The sequence below is a fragment of the Herpailurus yagouaroundi genome, unplaced genomic scaffold, assembly GCF_014898765.1.
Source record: "Herpailurus yagouaroundi ecotype Mexico unplaced genomic scaffold, PumYag 198, whole genome shotgun sequence".
Taxonomy (NCBI): domain Eukaryota; kingdom Metazoa; phylum Chordata; class Mammalia; order Carnivora; family Felidae; genus Herpailurus; species Herpailurus yagouaroundi.
Genome location: NW_024412429.1, coordinates 28,920,997 through 28,943,683, shown reverse-complemented (window position 1 = coordinate 28,943,683; position 22,687 = coordinate 28,920,997). Strand labels below are relative to the sequence as shown.

Genomic DNA, 22,687 nt, shown 5'->3' with positions numbered 1-22,687 from the left:
GTGACCTTCGAAATCCCATCAGACACACCCCTCTATTTCCAAAAGGGGGAAATAAGGTTGAGAGGGTGACACTTGTGCAGCGTCACACAACCAGCTGGTAACAGACCAGCTAGGACTACAATACAGATCCTTGAACGACACCCACATATGGTCACCAATCATGTTGGAACTGTACCTGGTTGGGAAAGGCCTCTGTTTAGTGTTGAAACAGAAACTGGACGTCCATAGAGAGAGTTCCTGAATCACTCAGAGAGCCGGCCACAGCCCAGTCACCAGAAAACTGTTTTCAATATAGAAAACTTCTAATATTTTCTACTTCTGTGTGGTCGCCATAGGATTCTCAATAACTGGCAGGTAACTCAGGGTAACGGAAAGTTTGTGTGTGGTTGGACAAGGTGGAGGGGGTGGTCCGACAGGAGGCTAGCAAGATCTCTCGCCCAGGGTTCCCTGGCGTCTGCCCTTGCCGAGTCCCTAGCCTCTGTCTTGGGGGAAAGAGGACAGCAGAAAGGGGCACTGCAGCCTTCTCTAGACAGCACCCAGGCCCTTGGGGAGGGAACTTGTGATGTGAACTTGGAGCTCCCGTAGTCAACTTCACAAACTCCACTCTTGTCTCTACCCCTGAAAAATCCGTCGTAAGCAATATAGGATATACGTGTTTTATCATCTTTCCATTTATTGGTTTATTGTCTTTGCTGAGGTGTCTGGATGACCTAGTAATGTGGTTTCATCACACCTGGTGTGGCTTTGATTATCACCTGGATGATGAAGAAATGGGTACAGGCTATTTCCTAGATACAAAACACACAATAATTAAGCGCCTAATGACTGTTTTCTTGACATGGAGAGGAGTGGCAGCAGCACACTAAGAAAAATGAGGTCCTTCCACCGCATTTAGCCAGAGAATGAACTGGCCGTGCCAGAAGAAATCCGGCGACCTTGCTTCCCAAATGTGTCACACATTAGGGGGACCGAAATGACGTTTGGTGGGAAGAACATTTTTTTTTTAAATTTTTTTTTCAACATTTATTTATTTTTGGGACAGAGAGAGACAGAGCATGAACAAGGGAGGGGCAGAGAGAGAGGGAGACACAGAATCGGAAACAGGCTCCAGGCTCTGAGCCATCAGCCCAGAGCCTGACGCGGGGCTCGAACTCACGGAGCGCGAGATCGTGACCTGGCTGAAGTCGGACGCTTAACCGACTGCGCCACCCAGGCGCCCCCGGGAAGAACATTTTAAAGGGAGTTGTGTATATATCTTTAAGTGTGTTAGAAATGTACAATTAGTATGTTAAATTCGTTTGCTTAGGATGGGGCTAAAGAAATTGCTGAAGTTAAAAAGGTAAGTAGATTAGCAAAATAACGGCTATTACGAAGTGCTGTGTGCCAAGTCACATACCGAGTGTTTCCAACGTGGCGCTTCATTTATTCCTTTCTAGCCACCGTAGGCGTTGGATTCCATTTTACGCGGAACCAACCTAAAGCAAAGGCAATTTTCTTAACTTGTTCCAATTCAAACAGTTGGAAGGGGCAGACCTGTCTGAATCCAAAAAACCCCGGATCTGCCTGGATTTGGGATATGGATTCCTCACCCCATGAGGTAGGACTCTATAGAATGTAATCGCCACCCCACCCTCAACAGAGGGGCTTTGTTTCGGCTGTAACCCAGCACAGAGTAGGGCCTCAGTAAGTTTTCTTGAATGGATGAATGAATGAAGGAATGAATAACATACAGTAAACATCCTCAATTGGTATGGGTATGCCTGATGCTTAGGAAACCTTGACCCAGTTTAATGGTTTTAAAGTGTGTCCTCAGGAACTACCCTGGGGTTCAAGCCACAGAAGAATTGCCATTGGGGGGGTGCTGTGAGGGTAGGGGAAGGCCAGGAGGCTGGCTTCCATCCGTTCTCCCAACTCCCTCCAGGGCAGCTCCCTTTTATCTATTATGGCCCCCCTTCCTACTTCAATTTTTTAATAAGTCTTTACTGCTACCACAATTAAAAAAAACAAAAGAAACAAGAAAGCCAAAAACAAAACAAATGCAAAACCTCCCAGGGACCTAGAGCAATAACATCACCAAACCAATGAAGAAACCAGGGTGGGGGTGGAGGGGTTGCCTGGGGCTCAGTCAGTTAAGCCTACGACTTTGGCTCAGGTCCTGGTGCTGAGCCCGGTGTTGGGCTCTGTGCTGACAGCTCAAAGCTGGGAGCCTGCTTCAGATTCTGTGTCTCCCTCCCCCTCTCTCTGCCCCTTCCCCACTTATGCTCTGTCTCTCTCAAAAATAAATAAATAAACATTAAAAAACAAAACAAAACAAAACAAAACAAAACAAAACAAAACAAAACCGGGGCCCAGAGAAGTAAAAGATTAGAAGGAAGTTAGAACTTGAATCCTATCTTTCTGACCCTTTGCCCAGTGCTTATTTCATAACACTTAGAAAATTATGTTCGAAGCACGTTGGAAAACACCGCTGTAATTGTGATGCTATTTCTTGTATGTAGAGAAATAGCTGTAGGGATCAACCCTGGCCTACATAAAGATGCATTTTAAATGCTGGGTGTTTCTCTTTACAAAAATGTCTTAGGCGAGCCCAGTTCTCATCATTTATTCCTGCATAAAGCACAGCTAATTTGGAAGTACAAATTTAGGAGGAGTAGATGGAATTAGCCCATCTTATTCAAAAAAAGTTTTAGGACACGATGTAATAAAATATATTGCTCAAACGAATGTAATTTAATAAATCATCATTCAAACCTTGAGCATAGATAAAAGATAACATTATTATACAAGCCATGGTAAGTGCAAGATGAACTATAGATAAAAAGAGGCAAGTTCAGTGGTTGGGGGGAGGGTGGCCAGAAATTATTTCTAACTGGGGTGGCTTCAAGGTTTCAAGGTGTCAGCAACACTTGAGGGGGCCTTGAAGGATTGTTGGGGTCCATCCATTCAAGATATGGTGGGGAAGACTTTGGGTGAGGTGGGTAAAGATTTTGGGAAAACATTTATGATTGGAGCTGGGGCACTAGGCTGGTGGGTGGGGAATGTGTCCTCGGGGCAGAATGTCTGTTACGTCATTTACTTGAAGTGAATGATGGGAAAGAATTTGTAAACATTTTTAATAATGTGGGAATCAAAGACAAGCATTATCAACAATAATAACCTTATTATTTTTTTGAAAATACAGTTTCCTTCAACTACATGCAATAGAAGATTTTTATTATTCTTTAAGATCTATAATTGTTTTTAAAACACACATTTGTCTAGTTTTCTAGAATAAATGTAAATTGTGAAATGCAAATAATTTTTAAAAAGCTACATTGTATTTTAAATGAATGAGATTTTATGATTTAATGTGATCATACTGGAAATTTTTGTTGTTAAGTAATAAGTCACTATATGTGTGGGAATTACTATGTTCGTGTTTTGGAGGAAACAGGACTTGACATATTCTTTCTAAAAATAAAACTTTGTGAAGAACAACTTGGGGGGGTTACTAAGAAAATTCAGAAAAGGTAAGTAATGAGGGAAAAGTATTAAATATTAAAATAAATGTAAAAAGCTTAATAAATAGCACTATACTGGTGTAATATTAGATATAAATCAGTGGAACCAAGAAGCAAGGATTTTATATATAATGAAGAGGGCGTATTAGTTTTCTAGGGCTGCTGTACCCCAGTACCATCAACTGGATGGCTTAAAACAACAGAAATTTATTCTCTCCCAGTTCTGGAGGCTAGAAGTCTGAAATTGAGATGTCAGCAGGGCACTCCCCCCTGTGAAGATTCCAGGGAAGAATCCGGCCTTGCCCTCTTCCTAGGTTCTCATGGTTGCCAGCCACCCTTGGTGATCTGTGGCTTGCGGTGGCATGACCCCAATCTCTGCCACTAGGTTTACATGGCCATCTTCTCCCTTTGTTTCTCAGTCTTCAGATGGCGTTCTGTCTGCATCTGTTTCTTTTCTTCTTCTAATAAGTACACAAGTCATATTGGAAAAGGGCCCACCCCAGCACGATCTCATCTTAACTAATTACATCTGCAATGATGTAATTAGTTCACTATGAGGTCCTGGGTGTTAGGGCTTCAACATATCTTTCTGGGGGACACCTTTCAATCCATAACATATGTCATCATAAAATAGTAGGGAAAGAAATAATTGCTCAATAAATGACAATGAACTCTTCGGGGGGAAAAAAATAAACTTAGATGGATACTTTATACTTTAGCCCCAGATAACTTAAAATGGATTCAAATTACACATAAAATAAGAACAAGTAAAAGAAAAACAGAAGACAAATGTAGGTGCATTTTTATTGTATCATAGAGTCAAAGACTATAAAAGCAGCGATAAATGTTTGTAAACATCTAAATCTGTCAAAAAAATTGAAAAAATTAAAATATCAAAATAAATTATAAACCAGGGAAAACATTTACCATAAGTATGACAAACTCAATAAGAAAACAATATTAAAGCATCAATAGAAAAAAATAGGACAAAATTATGAAGTTAACATTTCCAATCAGACTTTTTAAAAAAAAATTTTTTTAACGTTTATTCATTTTTGAGACACAGAGAGACAGAGCACGAATGGGGGAAAGTCAGAGAGAGAGGGAGACGCAGAATCTGAAACAGGCTCCAGGCTCTGAGCTGTCAGCACAGAGCCCGACGCGGGGCTCGAACTCACGGACCGAGAGATCATGACCTGAGCCGAAGTCGGATGCCCAATCGACTGAGCCACCCAGGCGCCCCTCCAATCAGACTTTTGTCTCCAACTGTCCATTGAGACTGCTCCTGCTGGGGCGCCCGGGTTGGCTCAGTTGGTTAAGCAAGCATCTGACCCTTGATCTAGGCTTAGGTCACGATCTCACAGTTTGTGGGCTCGAGCCCTGAACTGGGCTCTGCACTGACAGCACAGAGACTGCTTGGGATTTTCTCTCACCCTTTCTCTGCCCCTCCCCCACTCTCTCTCTTCCCCAAAATAAATAAATAAACTTAAAAAAAAAAAACCCAAAAACGCTCTTGTCAAAGTGACCAGTGCCCTTCATCTGGCTAAATCAGTCCTCAGCTCTCACCTCATTTGATCTATCGGTAGCATTTCATGTTGATCCCACGTTCTTTGAAATGTTCTCTTCCCTTGGTTCTGGATCTCTGTCCCTTCTTGGTTTGTACCCTGGCCACCCGCTATCCCTCATCCTTCTCAAGTCTGCCCTATCTCTCGCCAAGGTGCCATCTTCCACATGGTTTGCTCTGGCCCCAAACCTGAGGGGTCATTGTTGGCTTCTCTACTTTCTGAGCAACCACACCCAGTCTGTGGGCAAGTTGTCTGTCTTCAAAATACATCCTGAGTCCCATCTCTTCTCCATACTTGTACCACCATTATCCCAGGTCAGGCTTCCATCTTCTCTCCTGGGCTGCTCTAACAGCCTCCTGTCTTGTCTTCTTGCTTTGTCTTGTCCCCTATAGGTAAGTCTTCACAGAGCGGCTACAGGTTGTTTCTCTGCGATAGGAAATACAAACACAGGGTAAAAAAAATTTTAATTAAAAATAAGTTAAAGCTTTCAGTTTAAAAATTATCCGGAGAGAATTAATAATGTGAAAACCAAGTCGAACCCTCTCCCGTCCCCCATCCCATCCAGTTCCTTTCCCCAGAGGCAACCAGTTTCTTGCATTTCCTTCCAGAGTTATCCTGTGAACTCACCACCATATTCATTTCTTTTCATAGATCGCAGAATACTGTGTACAATGTTCTGCATCTTGCTTTTTTAGAATGACCTGCCGAAAATCTAAGTCAGATCAGATTATTCTAAAGCTTAAAACTGTCTAATGGCTTCCTGTTACACTTACAACAAAATTCACATGGTCTACAAGGCCCTACATGCCTTGTCCCTGCTGCACTCTGCCTCTTACCCTCACCGACTTTACACTAGCCCATTGGCCTTCCTGGTGCTCTTCAACCAGAACAGGCTGGATCTCTCCTCTGGGCCTCGATCCTCTATGTTTCGAGCGCTCTCTCCCCATTTTCCTTTCCTTCATTTCATGGAGGTTTCTGCTGGGATGTGACCTGCACAGAGAGGTTCTCCCTGATCCCTTATTCAAAATAGGCGTCCTTACCTCTATCCCTTAGCACTGTTCTTCCTTGCCTTGCTGTCTTTTTCCTCACAGCTTTTCTTCTTCTTAGTTGAGATTATGTTAACTCAGTTATTATGTTTCCCTACCTTGAATGAAAGCTCCATAAGGAAGGTACTTTGCTCACTACTGTATGTCCAGAGCTGACAGCTGTCCTTGCTGTGTGGTGGCATTTGATTAATATTAACCGAAATGAATAATGAAAACAAGATATTTTCACATATGCTATTGGCAGAACTTAAAGTTAAAAAAATGCTAATAGTACTGATAGGGACTGCTGGTAGGATTCTAGATTGGCATCATTTTTACCCTGAAAATAATTAGAAAATACGTGGTAAGAACATTAATAGTTATGCATCCTTTGGGCACATGTCTAGTAATCTATCACAAAGAAACATTTTGAGCAAGATGGGAGGAAATTGTTGTACAGAAGGACGATCATTACCCACCAGGGATTAATGAAATAAATTACTATAAATACATAAAATTTGGTATTATGTAATTTATTAAACTCTTAAATGTCAAATGTGTATAATGACATGGGGAAATTGAACTCTATAATACTAGGGAAAAAAACCATATGATATATAAAAAGTTTGGAATCCGTGTAAATTTTTTTTAAAGTTTATTCTATCCATTTTGAGAGAGAGAGAGAGAGAGAGAGAGAGAGAGAATCCCAAGCAGCCTCTGCACTGTCAGCACAGCTTGATGAAGGGCTCCAACACATGAACCTTGAGATCATGATCTCAGTTGCAACCAAGAGTCGGACACTTAAGCGAGTGAGCTGGTGCCCCAGTGTAAATATTTATTAATAGGAGACTGATGAGGTAATATGCAATGTCAAGGCAATGGAACATTATATAGCTTTATATCCTTGTGTTTTTTTTTTGTTTTTTTTTTTAATGTTCATTCATTTTTGAGAGCAAGGGTGGGACAGAGGATCCGAAGAAGGCTCTGAGCTGAGAGCAGCTATCCCGGTGTGGGGCTTGAACTCATGAACTGTGAGATCATGACTTGAGCCAAAGTCGGATGCTCAACCGGCTGAGCCACCCAGGTGCCCTTTATGTAGCTTTTAAAAAGGATCTTTCTCTAGTGATATTGTGGGACTATATTTATAGCAATCAAATAAAACAGGGTGCAAAGCAGTGTGGATAAGAGGCTCTAATTTATACTAAAATTACATACACATATTTACATATGTATTACTTTCTGAAAGAATTTCAAAATAAATTCCTTATTTTTATTTTAAAAATAAATGTAAGATAAACTGGCAACTAGTTGCCTCTGGTGAATGCACCTGGGTATCTGGAGTCTTTTATTTTTGGTATGGCCTTTTGAATTTAATGCCACATGTATGTTTTACCTATCCAAAAACATATTGAAATGTAAAATCTGTATATACAATAGGATAACAATAAAAAGTATGTCTAAATATATGAATAAAAAGACACAAGGATAAATAATCTCAAAATGTTAGCAGGGATTTTCCTTTGATGCTGGATTTACTGTTGATTTTTATTTTCTTCTTGTAGTTTCTGTATTTACCCAATACACATGGATTGTTTTTATAGATAACAATATGTTGTTAAAAACCTACTCATTTCAATTTTTTTTTTTGCAACTATAAATTGTTAAAACTGAATTGGCTTTATGTAGACTTATGCTCCTAGTATGCTAAATTAGTTTTCTAAACCGATGTAACATAAGTCCAAAAATGCACAAAGTTAGCTCAAGAGACTGTTTATATGTTGGAGATATATGACCATAACCTCTTTTTTTGTCTTACTGCATATCTCAACTTTCTGAATTTCCTCTTCACAACGAATAACACATCCAGCGTTAGTTTGGACGTCTTCAGTGGGATCTCTACGTGGCTCAGCTCCCCAAGGAGAGATCCCCTTTGAGAATCTTCAGATCCTGGGAACGAGGATCAAAAGTGTGTAGACAGAGACGCCAGGCCTTTAGAGAACTTCCGCCAACTTGGGGTGCCTTTTCACGTGTTCCGCAGTGTTCTCTTCCTGCCTTTACTCAAACTCCCGTTCGTGTCTTTCCAGTGCATCTGGCTGGAGTGTAAAAGCACCGAAGCTAATCACCTAACCACAGGTGTGGATCACCGATAGGATCTTAAATGAGGGCTCAGGAATTTGGCTGCGTGGAGCTGTGCCTGTGTTGGTTCTGGAAAGGGTGGGGAGAGACTTTTTTCTTTTTGAGGTGAAAGCAATTTCCAGTAATCTTCATTGCCGTTGTACTTAATTTCACTCCTCAGAAAACGTAAGTAACTTTTTGAACCGAGTCACCCCAGTTCACAGTGCCCGCGCCTGGGAAGTGACCACGGGGAGTGAAGTAGGCACGTCGATCACGGAGCAGCCAGTGTAGAGTAAGAGAGACTCCGGGCTTCCGGGCTCTTCCGGTTCGCAGTCTCTGATTTGTGACTCGGTTGGAGCAGATCTTGATTCTACCTGCAGATGGTCTACTTAATATCTGTCCCATGAGTCTCAGAGTTTTTGCCTTGATGGAATCTGATTAGTATAGTCAAATGGCCATCGCTAGGCTAGTTGAGCCTGTATAAATTGCCAAATATAAACTGATAAACAGGGGCTCGTTTCTCCCAACTGGAGCCTGTGCTCTGAAATCAAGTAAGTATTCTGAGGTAGAGAAACTGAGCCGGGCGGGGTGGGGGGGGGGGGGCACAGGCGCAAGCCAGTTGTGCCCCAGAACGGTGGAGTACGTGGACACCTCAAGTTGTCTTAATTTCTCTAAAGAGACAGGGCTCTCTGGGAGGCTGAAAACAAAAATGTCAGGGGAAGTGCTGAGTCAACATATATTGGCCATCGCTGTTTGGAAGTGGGTATTTTAAGCCAGTCCCCCTCTCATTCCAGTGCTTCACAGCCCACGTTGCCTCATCAGTTTTTCGGGGCACGTGACCGGGTTGATTGGACAGCTTCTAGACCAAAAGAAATTGTGCATTCACCTCTGGCATTTGTCCCTCTGGAAAATGAGTGGACTGCACAAAACTATGTAAAAATCCTCCCTAAAATCCCCAGAGGAGATCATGTTCTCCTAGACTAGACAACATAGCCATGGACACCCTCTTCTTGTGTTGTCCGCCTGATTAGTTAACCTGGGCATGAAATTCTGGAGTTTCTCTCTCGCTTTCTTTATTCCCTCTCTCAGCCTCTCATTTTGCTTTTCTCCTTTTCTCGTCCTTCTTCCTCAGAATCTAAACAAACTACTCAACTTGCCTCTTGAGCCTCCATTTAGGATATTTCTCAACTGAAGCATGGTCTTGGGGCGCTAACCCTCGATTCCAAGCAGTTTATCAAAATATTTCAGTATTTTCAAATAAAAATAGAGCACTTCTGCAGAGGAATCCTAGTGAGTGAAAGTTTCTCTAGCTCTTTCCATGTACTTCGTAACTGTTAGTGATGTTATGGAGCTTGCAAAGTATAATGTTAAAAACAAAACATTATTTCACTGAAAAAAAAACCCCACCATTTATGGTGCAATCATTATGTGTTGAGCACTCTCCAAGTGATTTCCTTGCCCTATCTTACTTACTTTTCTGGCAACCCTATAAATAAATGTTTTACTCCTTATTTTGAAGAAAATGAGTCACAAAGAAGTTAAACAGTCTTGGAAATCATACAGTTGGTGATGGGGCTGGGGTTTGAACTTAGTAGTTTGGTTTTTACTACATAGATCTAAGGAAGCATGAAGGAAATTGAGTTTTGAGCCAGATGTTGATGGAGAAGCAGAAGAGAGTATTAGATAAGTAAAAGACACTTGGGAATAGGTACTCAGATACTGTTTTATTAATTTATTAATAATTCTCTGTTTTAGAATTGCTTTTTATTTGGTGTGTGTTAGTTCAGGCTCAAAACAGTTCTTGACTTCAGGTTTGAGTTTTTGTCTTCCAACCAATTCAGAACCCGAGGAGGACATTGGGGTGGGCAAGGGGGGTGGTTAGGCTCCTATACACTGTCCAACCCATCTTTCAGCTCCTAAATGAGGGATGGTCCTTCAGTCTTGGCCCTTAGACCAAGGACCCACATTACCCTCTTGGATACCACTTTCTATTTAGACACTGTCATCTCTACCTGCACCCCTGCCTCCTCCCTGTCATGCCTTCTAGCCCCTCTGACCTCTGCTGCCTCTAGAAAAGAAGACCACTCCCTCACCTGTTCTGGTGGCGGGTGGGCTGGAAATAACCTTGGGTATTGTATGTGTAGCCTCTGGAAGACAATCAAATCACATACACTCCTAGTGGATTTTCTGTGCAGTTCTGACGTCTTCCGTCTAGAACTGCACACCCCAATGCCCTCTATGTTTTGACTTCTCTAAGTGCCAAGCTCAGGAGGGTGCAGGGTGGCGAGAGCCAGGAGGGGATAGAAATCATTTTTCTGCTATAAGCCACTCATTTTACATCTCTGTTCTCCTGGATATCAGCAATGGGTACACATTAATATAAAATCTATTTTTTGGCAAGTGGGAGAATAGTGACTATTGCTTGGAAGGGATCACATAATTTTATATATATTTCTTGTTTAAAACAACACATCCAGAGAATTATTATTACTACCATCACACCATTTTTTAAAATATAAGAAGGGTTTCAAATCTATTATCTTATTTATTATTTTCCTTACATGAATCCTCATAACAATATTTTAGAAGGTAAATTAGACATGAATATCTTTGGGAATCACAAGTTTGTATATTGTCCTCTTTGCTACTTAACGTTTTCTGACCCATGATTGCTATTTTAAAGAAGGCTATCTTGCTGTATCTGGCTAGTTTTTCTAACCTGTTTTCCAAGGATTAACCTCTATCCTATTCTTTTTTATTTCTTGGATTGATGGGATAGAAACATATTAAATAATAGTTTTACATCTGACATTTTTTTATTGGTACTTATTTTATTTTTTAAAAATATTTCATTTTTAAATTTAATTTTATTGTTTTTGGTATTGATTTTAAAGACAATGGCTCCAATATTTCCCCATTTTTTCAATTTCCAAATTTTATTTTCCTTTTGCATTTTTGTGAATGCTTACCTTTTTTCCTCTTTTTGATAGCAAAATTATTATATGTTATAAAAGTTTTGGAAAATATAAAAAGGTATAAAGACAAAAATACAAATCACAGCTAAAAAAAAAAATTCCACCTAGAAGTAAGCCTATAAACAACTTTGTGTATATTCTTTTCTATCTTCTCATGTTATCTCTATTTTTATAGCATCATAAATTGTTAAAATTCTTAATTGTTATACATTTTTAATGTTTATAGTTTTCCTGTATTTTAAATGGTGTAATGTTAAGCATCTACTAACATAAATATTGAGTACATCTGAAATTTCTACTAAAATTACCTAATCAGTTTTAAGGCTTTTGATGAATAATTCCAGAAGGTTATCCAGAAAGTTTTACCAATATATGCTTCCAAAAACATTGCACGAGACTGTATATTTTACCGACCCCTAAACAACCTTAGGTGTAAACACTATTTCAATCTTTGCCTACTTGATGAGTAAAAATAGTACTCTAGCACTGTTTTATTTTGTATTTTAATCTTTCATGAGGCTGAGTATTTTGTGTGTATGAATTGCCTTTTCACATTCTTTGTTCACTTCTTCTTACTGAGCAGCTAATTAAAAATAATTCTTATAAGATCTCTTTCTATTCTAAAGATATTAACCTCTTTTCTATTACATATTATTATTGGTTTGTCATTTGCTTGTTTTTGTTTCTTTGTTTCTTTTTGAGAGAAAGAGAGTGCAAGTGAGAGAGGGGCAGAGGGAGAAATAAAGAGAATCTTAAGCAGGCCTTACACTCAGCACAGAGACTGATGTGGGGCTTAATCTCACGACTGTAAGATTGTGACCTGAGCCGAAATCAAGAGTCAAATGCTTAACTGACTGAACTCGCCAGGCACCCCTCATTTGCCTTTTTAATGATATTTTAACAATTTTTTTAAGTTTAAATATTATGGATTGTTATCAAATTTTACCAAATCTCTATTGATACCTATTGATAATTTTCCTATTTTAAAATATATAGATGTGATATATTGCAGTAATAAAGATAAACCGTATGGACTACACTTGTGTTCCATAAACTCTACTTAAGCATTATATAATTTCTTTGAATTTTACAGTACTTTCCAGGAGAACAAATCATGTCATGTTATTAGAGATACCAATTGTTTTCTTTCTTTCTTCTTTCTTCCTTTCTTTCTTTTTTTCCCTTCCTTCCTTCCTTCCTTCCTTCCTTCCTTCCTTCCTTCCTTCCTTCCTTTTTCTTTCTTTCTTTCTTTCTCTTTCTTTCTTTCTTTCTTTCTTTCTTTCTTTCTCTCTCTCTCTCTTTTTCTTTCTTTCTTTCTTTCTTTCTTTCTTTCTTTCTTTCTTTCTTTTTCTTTCTTTCTTTCTCTTTCCTCCACATCCAGAATGGAGCCCAATGCAGGGCTGGAATTCACAACCCTGAGATTAAAACCTGGGCTGAGATCAAGAGTCAGATGCTTAACTGACTGAGCCACCCAGGTGTCCTGATTCCAACTGTTTTCTGCCTTGGGATTCTTCTGTAGCTGAACAACCAACCCGGCCTCCCCACTTTCAAGCATCAGGTAACTGCACTAGAATTGGCCCCCCGGTCAGAGGTCCCTCAGTACACTCCCAAATGGCCAGGCTGTCACGACTGTGAGTCGTGCCAATTAGATTTTCCTGTCGGGGACTTGGGACACTGAGTCAGTCAGTGGTGGGTATGTGATCTGAAGTGCGTTGAGTCACATGCCAGATGAACAACAGATATCCAGGAAACCTTGTGGTTTCTGAGAAGTAGAAGGCATAGGGTGGGATCCTGAGGGCTTTTGAGTTTCTCATGTTTCCAATGAGTCTTATTTATACTCTCTGCCCCTGGATTTTGTGAGAACCTCCAGAGTTTTTTCAACCATATACCTTCTCCTTTACTTAAGGAAGTTGGAGGTTCTTGATTTACGCTGCCAAAAGCTAACACGCACACATCATCTTGCTGGGTTGAAGTTCGTGACTATGTAATACCAGAACTCCAGGAGGTCACTGGCCTCCTAAAAAACAAAAAGGGTTGAACTCAGCACTGAATGATCCAGACGTTTCCTTCCAGCCCTATACTTCTATTTGTTTATGAAATTAATGGTGCTTTTTATTGGGACATTTTGTAAATTTAGCTTGGTAGAACTCTAGAATGACAGAGATTCGGTTAAAACCAATGGTCAAGAGGGAATATGTTGAGACAGACCTCTTAAGATAGGAGGACGTTTCCCATTTTCAAAAATTTGTATTTCCTTAAAACCTGAAGGCATATTTTGCTTTTCAGTCTTTGAATTGAAGCGGTACCTCTGCTTCCTAAACAGTGGAACTGTAGCTGTCTGTCTGTGCTTCTCTTCACGTACCTCAGACTGGGCATCTGGCAGTGACAGGTAATCAAATCATATCAAGGGACACTGAGCCAGCCATCTGTCCTAATTTCAGCCCTCAGAAGTAAGCTATTGGAAAGGGATTCAGCTTTTCATCTTGAGCTTACAAGCCAGCACGGTTCAATTTCCTCAATGAAAGTATTGATTTAGTCGTTTAAAAATAATTCCCAACCCTGCTGACATCAAGGAGATATGCCTCATAGCACCGAGATAAAAGATAATCATGCTGTGAATAAAGCTGTTAAATTTTCTTTCACACACAAAACAAAACTCTCAAATGCATGTCTTAAATGGCCAACAGAAAAGAGCAGCAAGCTAATTACGACTTGAGGGTTAGGAAAGTACAGTACTGGGAGGTGATGAGGGGGTTGAAGGTGACAAACTGTGGTCCCCCTGAAGCCAGTGCCATACTGGAGTGTTCCTCCTACTGATGTTGCGAGATGTGAAAGACAGCCCTAAATCAACACTTTGGCCGACATATATTTCATATTTTGTTCATCTTTTTGCTATCGAGATAGTGGCATTCTCTTCTTATGGTGATTATATTTGTGTGATGTTTAAACTAATAAGTGTATTTTTATTTGAAGTATCACGTTGTATTTGAACTATCGTACAACCAGTGTCAAAACTGATTGGCTTTTACTTTTAAATCCCTAATATCTTGGTCAGTTTGGGCTGCTATATCAAATTATCATAGTCTGAGTGACTTAATGCGCATTTATTTCTCATGCTTCTGGAGGCTATAAGTCTGAGATCAGAGTGCCAGCAAGCCCAGGTTCTTAGTGAGGGTCCTTCTTCCTGATTATGTCCTCACATGGCCTTTCATTGGTGCATGCATAAAAATGGGGGGGGGGGTATTAACAAAGGAATTTTAAGGGACACAAGCATTCAGTTTATAGCAGCTGGTGATACCTATTCTATTCAGGGATCTGTGCATTGCATCTTAGGTTGGATTTCCCAGAAGTGGACCCTGAGATTTCCCAGCCCCGGAGAGAGGAGGGCCCCCATGTGAAAGTAGTTTGTTAGGACACGAAACCGGTGGGGGATGGGGATTGGCACGTGTGTCATATCAAAGTCCCGCAGGGAATAACTCTTACTCAATCCTGCAGTAAAACCGTCCTGATTGGGGCAAGGGTTACAAAGAGCACCCAGGGGGTGCACATTCTTATGAAATTATGACTTTTAAGCCCAACAGGCTAGGAAATCTGAGGGCAGCCCTCTAAAGAGCTGGTTGGTAGGCGTGAAAGTCCCGTTGAGAGAAGGCTTGTACAGGAAAGGGATCCCACAGCACATGCGTGGAGCACAAACGGCGGATTCCAAGAAACGAAAACGGACTCGAGCTAACGTCAGTAAAAGGGTCTCGATTAAGATTGCATTTGGCTGCATGTGTTAGAAGCCGGACTCGGTACTAAGGAGAAGAGTTTGTGTTTCTAATTAACAGGAAGTTTAGAGATGGGCAGTGTGGGGTTGGTGTAGCTGCTTCCTGATGTTCTGAGTGATCCGTGTTCCTACTCTGTCTTCTTGCTGGTTGCTTCAGGATGGCCAGATACCTCTTCTACTTCCAGCCTCATGCCTGCATTCCTGGCAGGAAGAAGAAGGGGACAGAATGAAGCCCACGTGTATCAGGAAAGCAACCATTTCCCAGAAATCTCTGGCAGACTTTTCGATTATTTTTCATCGGCTCTGAATTCCGTACTTCCCTTTAGATGTAAGGAATTTTGGGAAGGTGGCACATGGTGTCCCTGAAAAGAACGATTTTTCTTTTAGTAAAGGATGGGCAGTGACTGGGTATCCAGCAGCGTCCATCCAGCAGAGGTTTTTGTTTTATTTTGTTTTTGCAAAAATACAACCGGCCATCTTAAGGGCATCCCAGGCCAAGATGCAGGCACCCCTTGAATTCCTGGGATTGTGCCAGAACTGGCCGATGAGGAGCTTGTATTCTGTAACTTAAGTTTGAATGGACAATGGAACATGCACCTGCGCAGAGGAGATATGTGAAAAAGCATGCTTTCACGTTGACCTGTAGCTGGTGAGCAGTGGGCGGAGCGCCGTTAGCGTGGCTCTACACGCCATGCCCGGGACCTGAGTTGGGCTGGGTGTGGTGGTGGTGACGGTGATGGTGAGGGCAGCCACAGCAGCAGCAGCAGGGGCAGCAGTAGTCACAGCCCTGGAGAGAGGAGGGACCCCAGTGCCAGGATCCATGGCAGGAGGCCAGTTTGCCAGTGTGTCTCTGGAGCCCGTCTCTGGGGCATTGGCACAGATCTTAACGCTTTGGCCAGGAACTCTTAGAGCTCACGTGGCAAAACTTTGTCAGCAAAATTATTGCAGAATGAAAACGTACACATGGACATTTCAACAAAACCTGTTAAGGAGGAATTAGAATTCTTCATAGTTTAAAACCTCTGTTTTCGCTAACTGCTGCAGCACCGTAAAACAAATATCCATAAACTTAGAAACAGAAATTAAATGTAACGATGATCACACTTCATGAAATAGAACGCTATTTTCCTATGAAGCATCAGATGAAACCGTTTTAATGAAGATAATTTTGAAATTAGTTTTCCTTTGTAATTGAATATACAGTGATAGAATGTGTAAACAAGTATTTGAATTATATATAAATCATGAAGTCCATTTCTTGTATAACCTCCACAAATTACAGGAAATGTAAGAAGAAATGTTAAAATGCCATGGTATAAGTTTACATTTAAAATTAAATTTAGACTGACATGAAAATGATCTGTATGAAGACAAGTTTTTTCAGAAAAATTGTTCTGCAAGAATCATCAGCTTTAGATGTACTAATATTTACACATATATTTCTAATATTTATATTTTAATATAATTAATTGGAAATTTATCCCAATGTTTTCATAGCCTATAAAATACTCTTTTATGTAAAGTTTATTTATTTATTTATTTTTTAATTTTTTTTCAACGTTTTTATTTATTTTTGGGACAGAGAGAGACAGAGCATGAACGGGGGAGGGGCAGAGAGAGAGGGAGACACAGAATCTGAAACAGGCTCCAGGCTCCGAGCCATCAGCCCAGAGCCTGATGCGGGGCTCGAACTCACAGACCGTGAGATTGTGACCTGGCTGAAGTCGGCCGCTTAACCGACTGCGCCACCCAGGCGCCCCAAGTTTATTTATTTTGAGAGAGAAAGAGAGAGAGTGAGAATGGGGGAGAGGCTGAGAGAGAGAGAGAGAGAGAGAGAGAGAGAGAGAGAACTTCAAGCAGGCTCCAGGTTCAGCAAGGAGCCTGACAGGGGGCTCAATCCCAAGACTGTGAAATCATGACCTGAGCAGAAATCAAGAGTCTAATGTTTAACTGACTGAGGCACCCAGGCGCCTCACCTATAAGATACTCTTAACAGCTTCAGTAACTGTGGCATCAGCAGACAAATCCTCCTAAATATTAAAAATCATCAAAAATTGTTTGCAATCTTGAATTTTCCAAGAACAACTCACATTGCTTTCAATAACATAGATTGAAAATGAAGTTGCGGGGCGCCTGGGTGGCTCAGTCGGTTGAGCGGCCGACTTCGGCTCAGGTCATGATCTCGCGGTCTGTGAGTTCGAGCCCCGCGTTGGGCTCTGTGCTGACAGCTCAGAGCCTGGAGCCTGTTTCAGATTCTGTGTCTCCCTCTCTCTCTGCTCCTCCCCCGTTCATGCTCTGTCTCTCTCTGTCTCAAAAATGAATAAACGTTAAAAAAAAATTAAAAAAAAAAGAAAATGAAGTTGCTAAAAGTAAAAATGTTGATGATTTAATAAATATATTTGCAGAAATGAGCCAGAAGAGTCTTACAATCAATCAAGCTATCACACTAATGAAGCCTTATTTATTATATTATAAAGATTATGACACCAAAGATATTTTCTTCAGTTTGTAAGTTTATACTGTTACCTATGTATCACAATTACCCCTACTTATGGACTGAATTGTATCCCCCTGCCAAATCCATATGTTGAAGTCCTAACCTTCTATGTGACTCTATTTGGAGACAGGGCCATTAAAGAGGTAATTAAGGTCAAGTAGGGTGATGAGGGCTGGGCTCTAATCCTGTAGGACTAGTATCCTTATGAGAAGAAAAGTCACTAGAAATCTCTCTCACTCTGTGTGTGTGTGTGTGTGTGTGTGTGTGTGTGCGTGTGTGTGTGTGCATGCAGAAGAAAGGTTATGTGAGACATGGCAAGAAGGCAGCTGTGTGCCAGCCAGGAAGAGGTATCTTATCAGAAACCCTGACAGCACCTTGATCATACTTAAGACTTCTAGCCTCCAGAGCTGTGAGAAAATAAATTTCTGTTGCATAAGCAACCCAGTCTGTAGAGTTCTGTTAAGGCAGCCTGAGATAATATGCCCGTATACATTTTATAAATAATAAAATATTTTAAAGGAAAAGCCTTCATATTTCAGTACCTTTAATAGCATTTTCCCCTTGCTTTCGAACAAAGGGCTCCACATTTTCATTTTGCACTGGGTTCTGAATTATACAGCTGGCTTTTCTCTGAGTTGAAGTCACACTTTGTGCATCTCCTAAGGGTTTCAAAATGGTTCTTCTCTCTGCTTCCTCTCTCCCCACATCAGCTTCTCCTGGTCGCATATAGCCCAACAAGGCCATTTTCATCCTGACTATATGACCTTTTGTCAAGTGTTCAACAGTAACCCATTAATTCTGCCTCAGAGCCCTGACTCTCCATTTCTGAGAGAAAGAATATAATTGGCTTAGCCCAACTTATGGATTGTTTGGTCTCGTATTGGATGTCCCTCTGTTCCAACTGGCTGGGGCCACACACACATACCTGGCTGGCCTGGCCTACATTTGCAGGGTCTAGGTGGCCGGCAATTTCAAAGGAAGTGCTGTGGGCTGGGCTTGTGTTCTCAATTGAGGCAATTAAAATGCTTACATGGAGGATAACCTGGCCTCACTTCCATGCTTAACTTATTTTTCCAAGGGTGTTCAGAATCTCCACTCCTAAATATAACCAACCACAGTTTATAAAGGAAAAGCAGAAACCAGTACTGTGTTCTGAGAAGTATTTCAGGGTTGCGTGGCTCAGCTCTCCATTGACAAAAAACACATTAAGAATAGGATTAGATAGAAGGGCACCTGGGTGGCTCCATTGGTTAAGCATCTGCCTTGCACTCAGGTCATGATCTCCCAGTTTGTGAGTTTGAGCCCCATGTTAGGCTCTGGGCTGACAACTCAGAGCCTGGAGCCTGCTTCAGAGTCTGTGTCTCCCTTTCTCTCTGCCCCTCCCCTCCTCATGTTCTCCCTAGATAAATAAACATTAAAAAAAAAAACAAATTAAAAAAAAAGAATAGAATTAGGTGGAGATTTTCAACAGAATAATGCAATGTCCATGCATTGTTAGTTGAGGATCCTCTAAATTTATTTAACATGGATTTTTTTGCTAACTCATTTAACATTAAACTGTGTGTAAAAAAATTAAACAGAAAATGTATAAATAAAGGTAGCAACATAAAATATTTTCCAGTGAGATAAATTTTAATAACATTTTCTGGCAAGATTCATATTTATCATTTAAAAGATGTAGTAAAATCACAGGGCACCTGGGTGGCTCAGCTGGTGAAGTGTCAACTCTTAATCTTAGCTCAGGTCATGAGCTCACGGTTTGTGGGATTGAGTCCCGAGTGGGGCTCTGTGCTGACAGGGTGGAGCCTGCTTGGGATTCTGTTTCCCTCTCTCTCTGCCCCTTCCCTGCTTGTGCACATTCTCTCAAGATAAATAAACATTAAAAATTTGCAGTAAAACCAAGAGTTTCTATACATTTCCAGAAGCAAACTTGAAAGATTCTGTTGAAATCAAAGGACAAATTAAAATCACTGATTACAAAATATTTGAATATAGCAGCACCTTAGTTACTTGGAATTCAGGCTTATGTACAGCTCCTACGATCTGGAACACAGCGATGGAACAAAGTTCCCCGAAGTGTTGAGACAGCTCTTGCAAAACCAGTGCACTGAAGCTCATTTGCTTTAATTGTAGAAGAGGGACCCAGGCAGAGCCTTTTCACCTTACTTTATACGATTCTAAATAACTTTGACGGTCTGGTTTGGCAGGCCACAGCAGATTAAAACAACAATTTTTTAGGGGAGAAGAGATGAGTGAACGAAAGGCAGATATGCTGCCCAAACACAAAGTGTTTATTGACATCAGAGAGGAAACTGAAAAGGAGAAACTGTAAAATGTGTCGTGTGGAGACATTCGGTACACACATATTTGACCTACCATTCTTGCATATATTTAATGAGCACGCATTTAATAATGCCTGTTATTAGCCTTTTGCTACACTAGGTGCCCAGGATACAGAGATTGAAATCTCGGCACCTGCCCTCAAGGGTTTATAATCTAGCAGAAAGGTTGACAAATAAAAAGGCAGTGATGATAGTATGGAGAATGGTTAAGTGCTAGATAGAACTGAAGCCTGGGTGATGGGCCAGAACGCGTTTAAAATATTACAGGCACGATGCAATGAAGCCCTAATTAAGACAGCAGCAGTGGAAATGCAGAAATGTGTACGATGTGAAAGATCAAGAAGGTAGACTTTCCAGGTCAGGATGACTGATTGGATCTGAGGGATGAGGGAGAAGGAAACGTCAGGGATGTCTCTCAGATTTCTGGCTGCTCTAGTCTCTCTAGGGGGCCTCCTCTTATTAGGGCTGACATTTTAAAAGAAGACTTTGGAGGGGTGCCTGGGTGGCTCAGTCGGTTAAGCATCCGGCTTCGGCTCGGGTCATGATCTCACGGTTCGTGGGTTTGAGCCCCGCATCGGGCTCTGTACTGACAGCTCAGAGCCCGGAGCCTGTTTCAGATTCTGTGTCTCCCTCTCTCTATGCCCCTCCCCAACTCATGTTCTGTCTCCCTCTGTCTGGAAAATAAACAAACATTAAAAAAAATTTAAAAAAATAAATAAAAGAAGACTTGGGAGTCACTGGCAAAAGGTCAGAGAAGTGTGAAATCCATTTAGCAGTGATTTTTTTCTGTTGGGGAATAAAACACCCCATTCTAAATGAACGGTATGCAGAGAAGTCCTTGTAAGTTCCTTGAGGGCAGGGCACACGCCATTTATCCTTGTATCCCCAGTGCCCAAATATGGTGGATGCTTAATGGTAATTTATTTATTTGACTTATAGAAACCAATTTAAATCACTTTGACCTTTTCTAATCATCTCCCTTGAGGGAGTCAGACAAGACTGAGGAAATTTATAGAGGTCTTTTGTCCTTGAGCAGATAGCTATTGGCCTCAGACGTATTTCTTCTCTTTCAAACAGAATTTTTCTTAAGGGAATCGAAAGGTCCATGTTGTCTCGTTGGATCAGATCTTCTGAAGATCCTGACAAGCAGCCTTTCCATCTCCTCAGGTTTCCCAAGGCTTTTACAAACATCTTGGACACTAGTTGGCTCCCTGACGCTGACACTGTGGGGTACAGAGGGGGGCAGGCCATGGCACCTCAGGGAACTGGGGGTGGCCTTGTGTACTCACAGGCACTGTATGCTTACAGGTTTAGGGATGGGTGTGCAGAAGCCTGTCATTCCCTAAAAGAAAGGAGGCCTCATTCAGCCGACCTCAGAGACCGAAAGGTCCCCTGGAACCTTCCCTACCCCTAGAAGTTTCCCCAGGGGTTTCTGTTCAGAAAAGAAGCTCATCTCTGTGAGGCAACTTTGGAAACAATGAAGTCAAGATGCACTTAAAAGAGAAGCTCAGAATTGGGTCAGATTAGGATGAAGGGAAGAAATACTCCAGATGCATTATGAAGCTTCTCTGAAAAGAACTGTTTTCATGAGTTTAATCACTGACATCTACTGAAGCAATGTTATTTTTTCATTTGAATGTTTAATTTTGAAAGCTAAGCTTGAGAAATAGAAGCATTTTATCCTTTATCAAATAGCTGTGAGTCATGGCTGATATGTCTGAAAAAATCAGCTATAAAATCTCAGTTGGCTTTGAAGCAGGAACAAAAACAAAATAAAACAAGAATCAAATCGCACAAGGGAACCCAGCTTCCAAAAACACTCCCAAGAATGCTCACCCGTGCCTGTGGAATATAACATAGTATCAGATGCCAAATGTGTGAATTTACATAGACGTTGTCATTATAAAATCTGTGGTTGGATGAGCATCGTGCCTCAAGGGCACTGGTATTTAAACGAAAACCACACTGGGCAGTGGGTGTTCTCAGTCCAGTTTTGTGTCCCTTGGTTGCAGAAGGCATGTTTTTAAAAATTTCTTTTGAATCTTCCTATAGCAGCCATGATTTTCTGCAAGCCTGAAAGTTGTTCAGTGTTACTGGCTAGTTGCCTAGAAAGCCTCCTTGGAGGTGAGCCTTTCCCATTCCAGCCACCTCTTTGTGGGGAGATCATTCTGGATGCATTTAGCTGGAGGGGGGCCACCAAGGAAAAGGTGCACAGCCTAGCTCCCGGGGTGGGGCAGAGGGAGGCCATGGTGGGACAGGGTGCTCATCACCCCAGCCAGGGGGCAGGCAACTGGGAGAAGATGTGGTCGGCCCAAAGCCAGCCCTGGGAGCAGGTGGGGCCTGGAAATAGGCAGGCAGAGGAGGTGGGTGGGGGGCAGCAGGATACGGGTGGGCAGCCCCGGGCCTAGTGACTAACCCCATTCCATTTCTGAATGCAAGGCCGCGGTCACTGCTCACGCACTCTCCTGTTAGGAACCATCCTTGCCCTTAGCAGAGGGTGATGAAGACATGACAGGCTTTCCTCTGGGAAGCCCGTGGGATCAGAACAAGCCATTTTTGGATACAAATGTCAGTGGCTTTGCCTGCGGCAGTTCACGGAAGACATAATTGCTGTGAGCTGCCTCCCTCCACCCCTCTTCCTGCACTCAGCCACCCACCTCCCTTGAAGCTGATCACAGACTCCAGGGAGCAGAGGGAAGGGCAGGCGGTAGAGGAGGCTGCTCCTTCTGGTTCTTTCCCACTCCCTCAGCGGGAGGCTCTGACGTTTCCAGAATTCAGACCCCAGAGCTGAGCGGGACTCTAGTGGGCAGAGGGGAGACCGTCTCCCATGGATGTGAAGGCCGCGCGGGCAGTTCTGGAAGTGAGGGCAGTGTGTGAACCAAACCCCAGAGCCTTCTCTGTC

General features: G+C 41.7%; 1 long non-coding RNA gene across 1 annotated transcript; it reads left to right on the top strand.

The window, feature by feature from the left end:
- Window positions 1-7,810: 7,810 nt before the first annotated feature.
- LOC121013409 (uncharacterized) lies at window positions 7,811-16,471 on the top strand. Its single transcript, XR_005782690.1, has 3 exons — window positions 7,811-8,391; window positions 13,467-13,569; window positions 15,104-16,471. It is a non-coding gene; the product is annotated as an uncharacterized LOC121013409 (long non-coding RNA).
- Window positions 16,472-22,687: the final 6,216 nt, after the last annotated feature.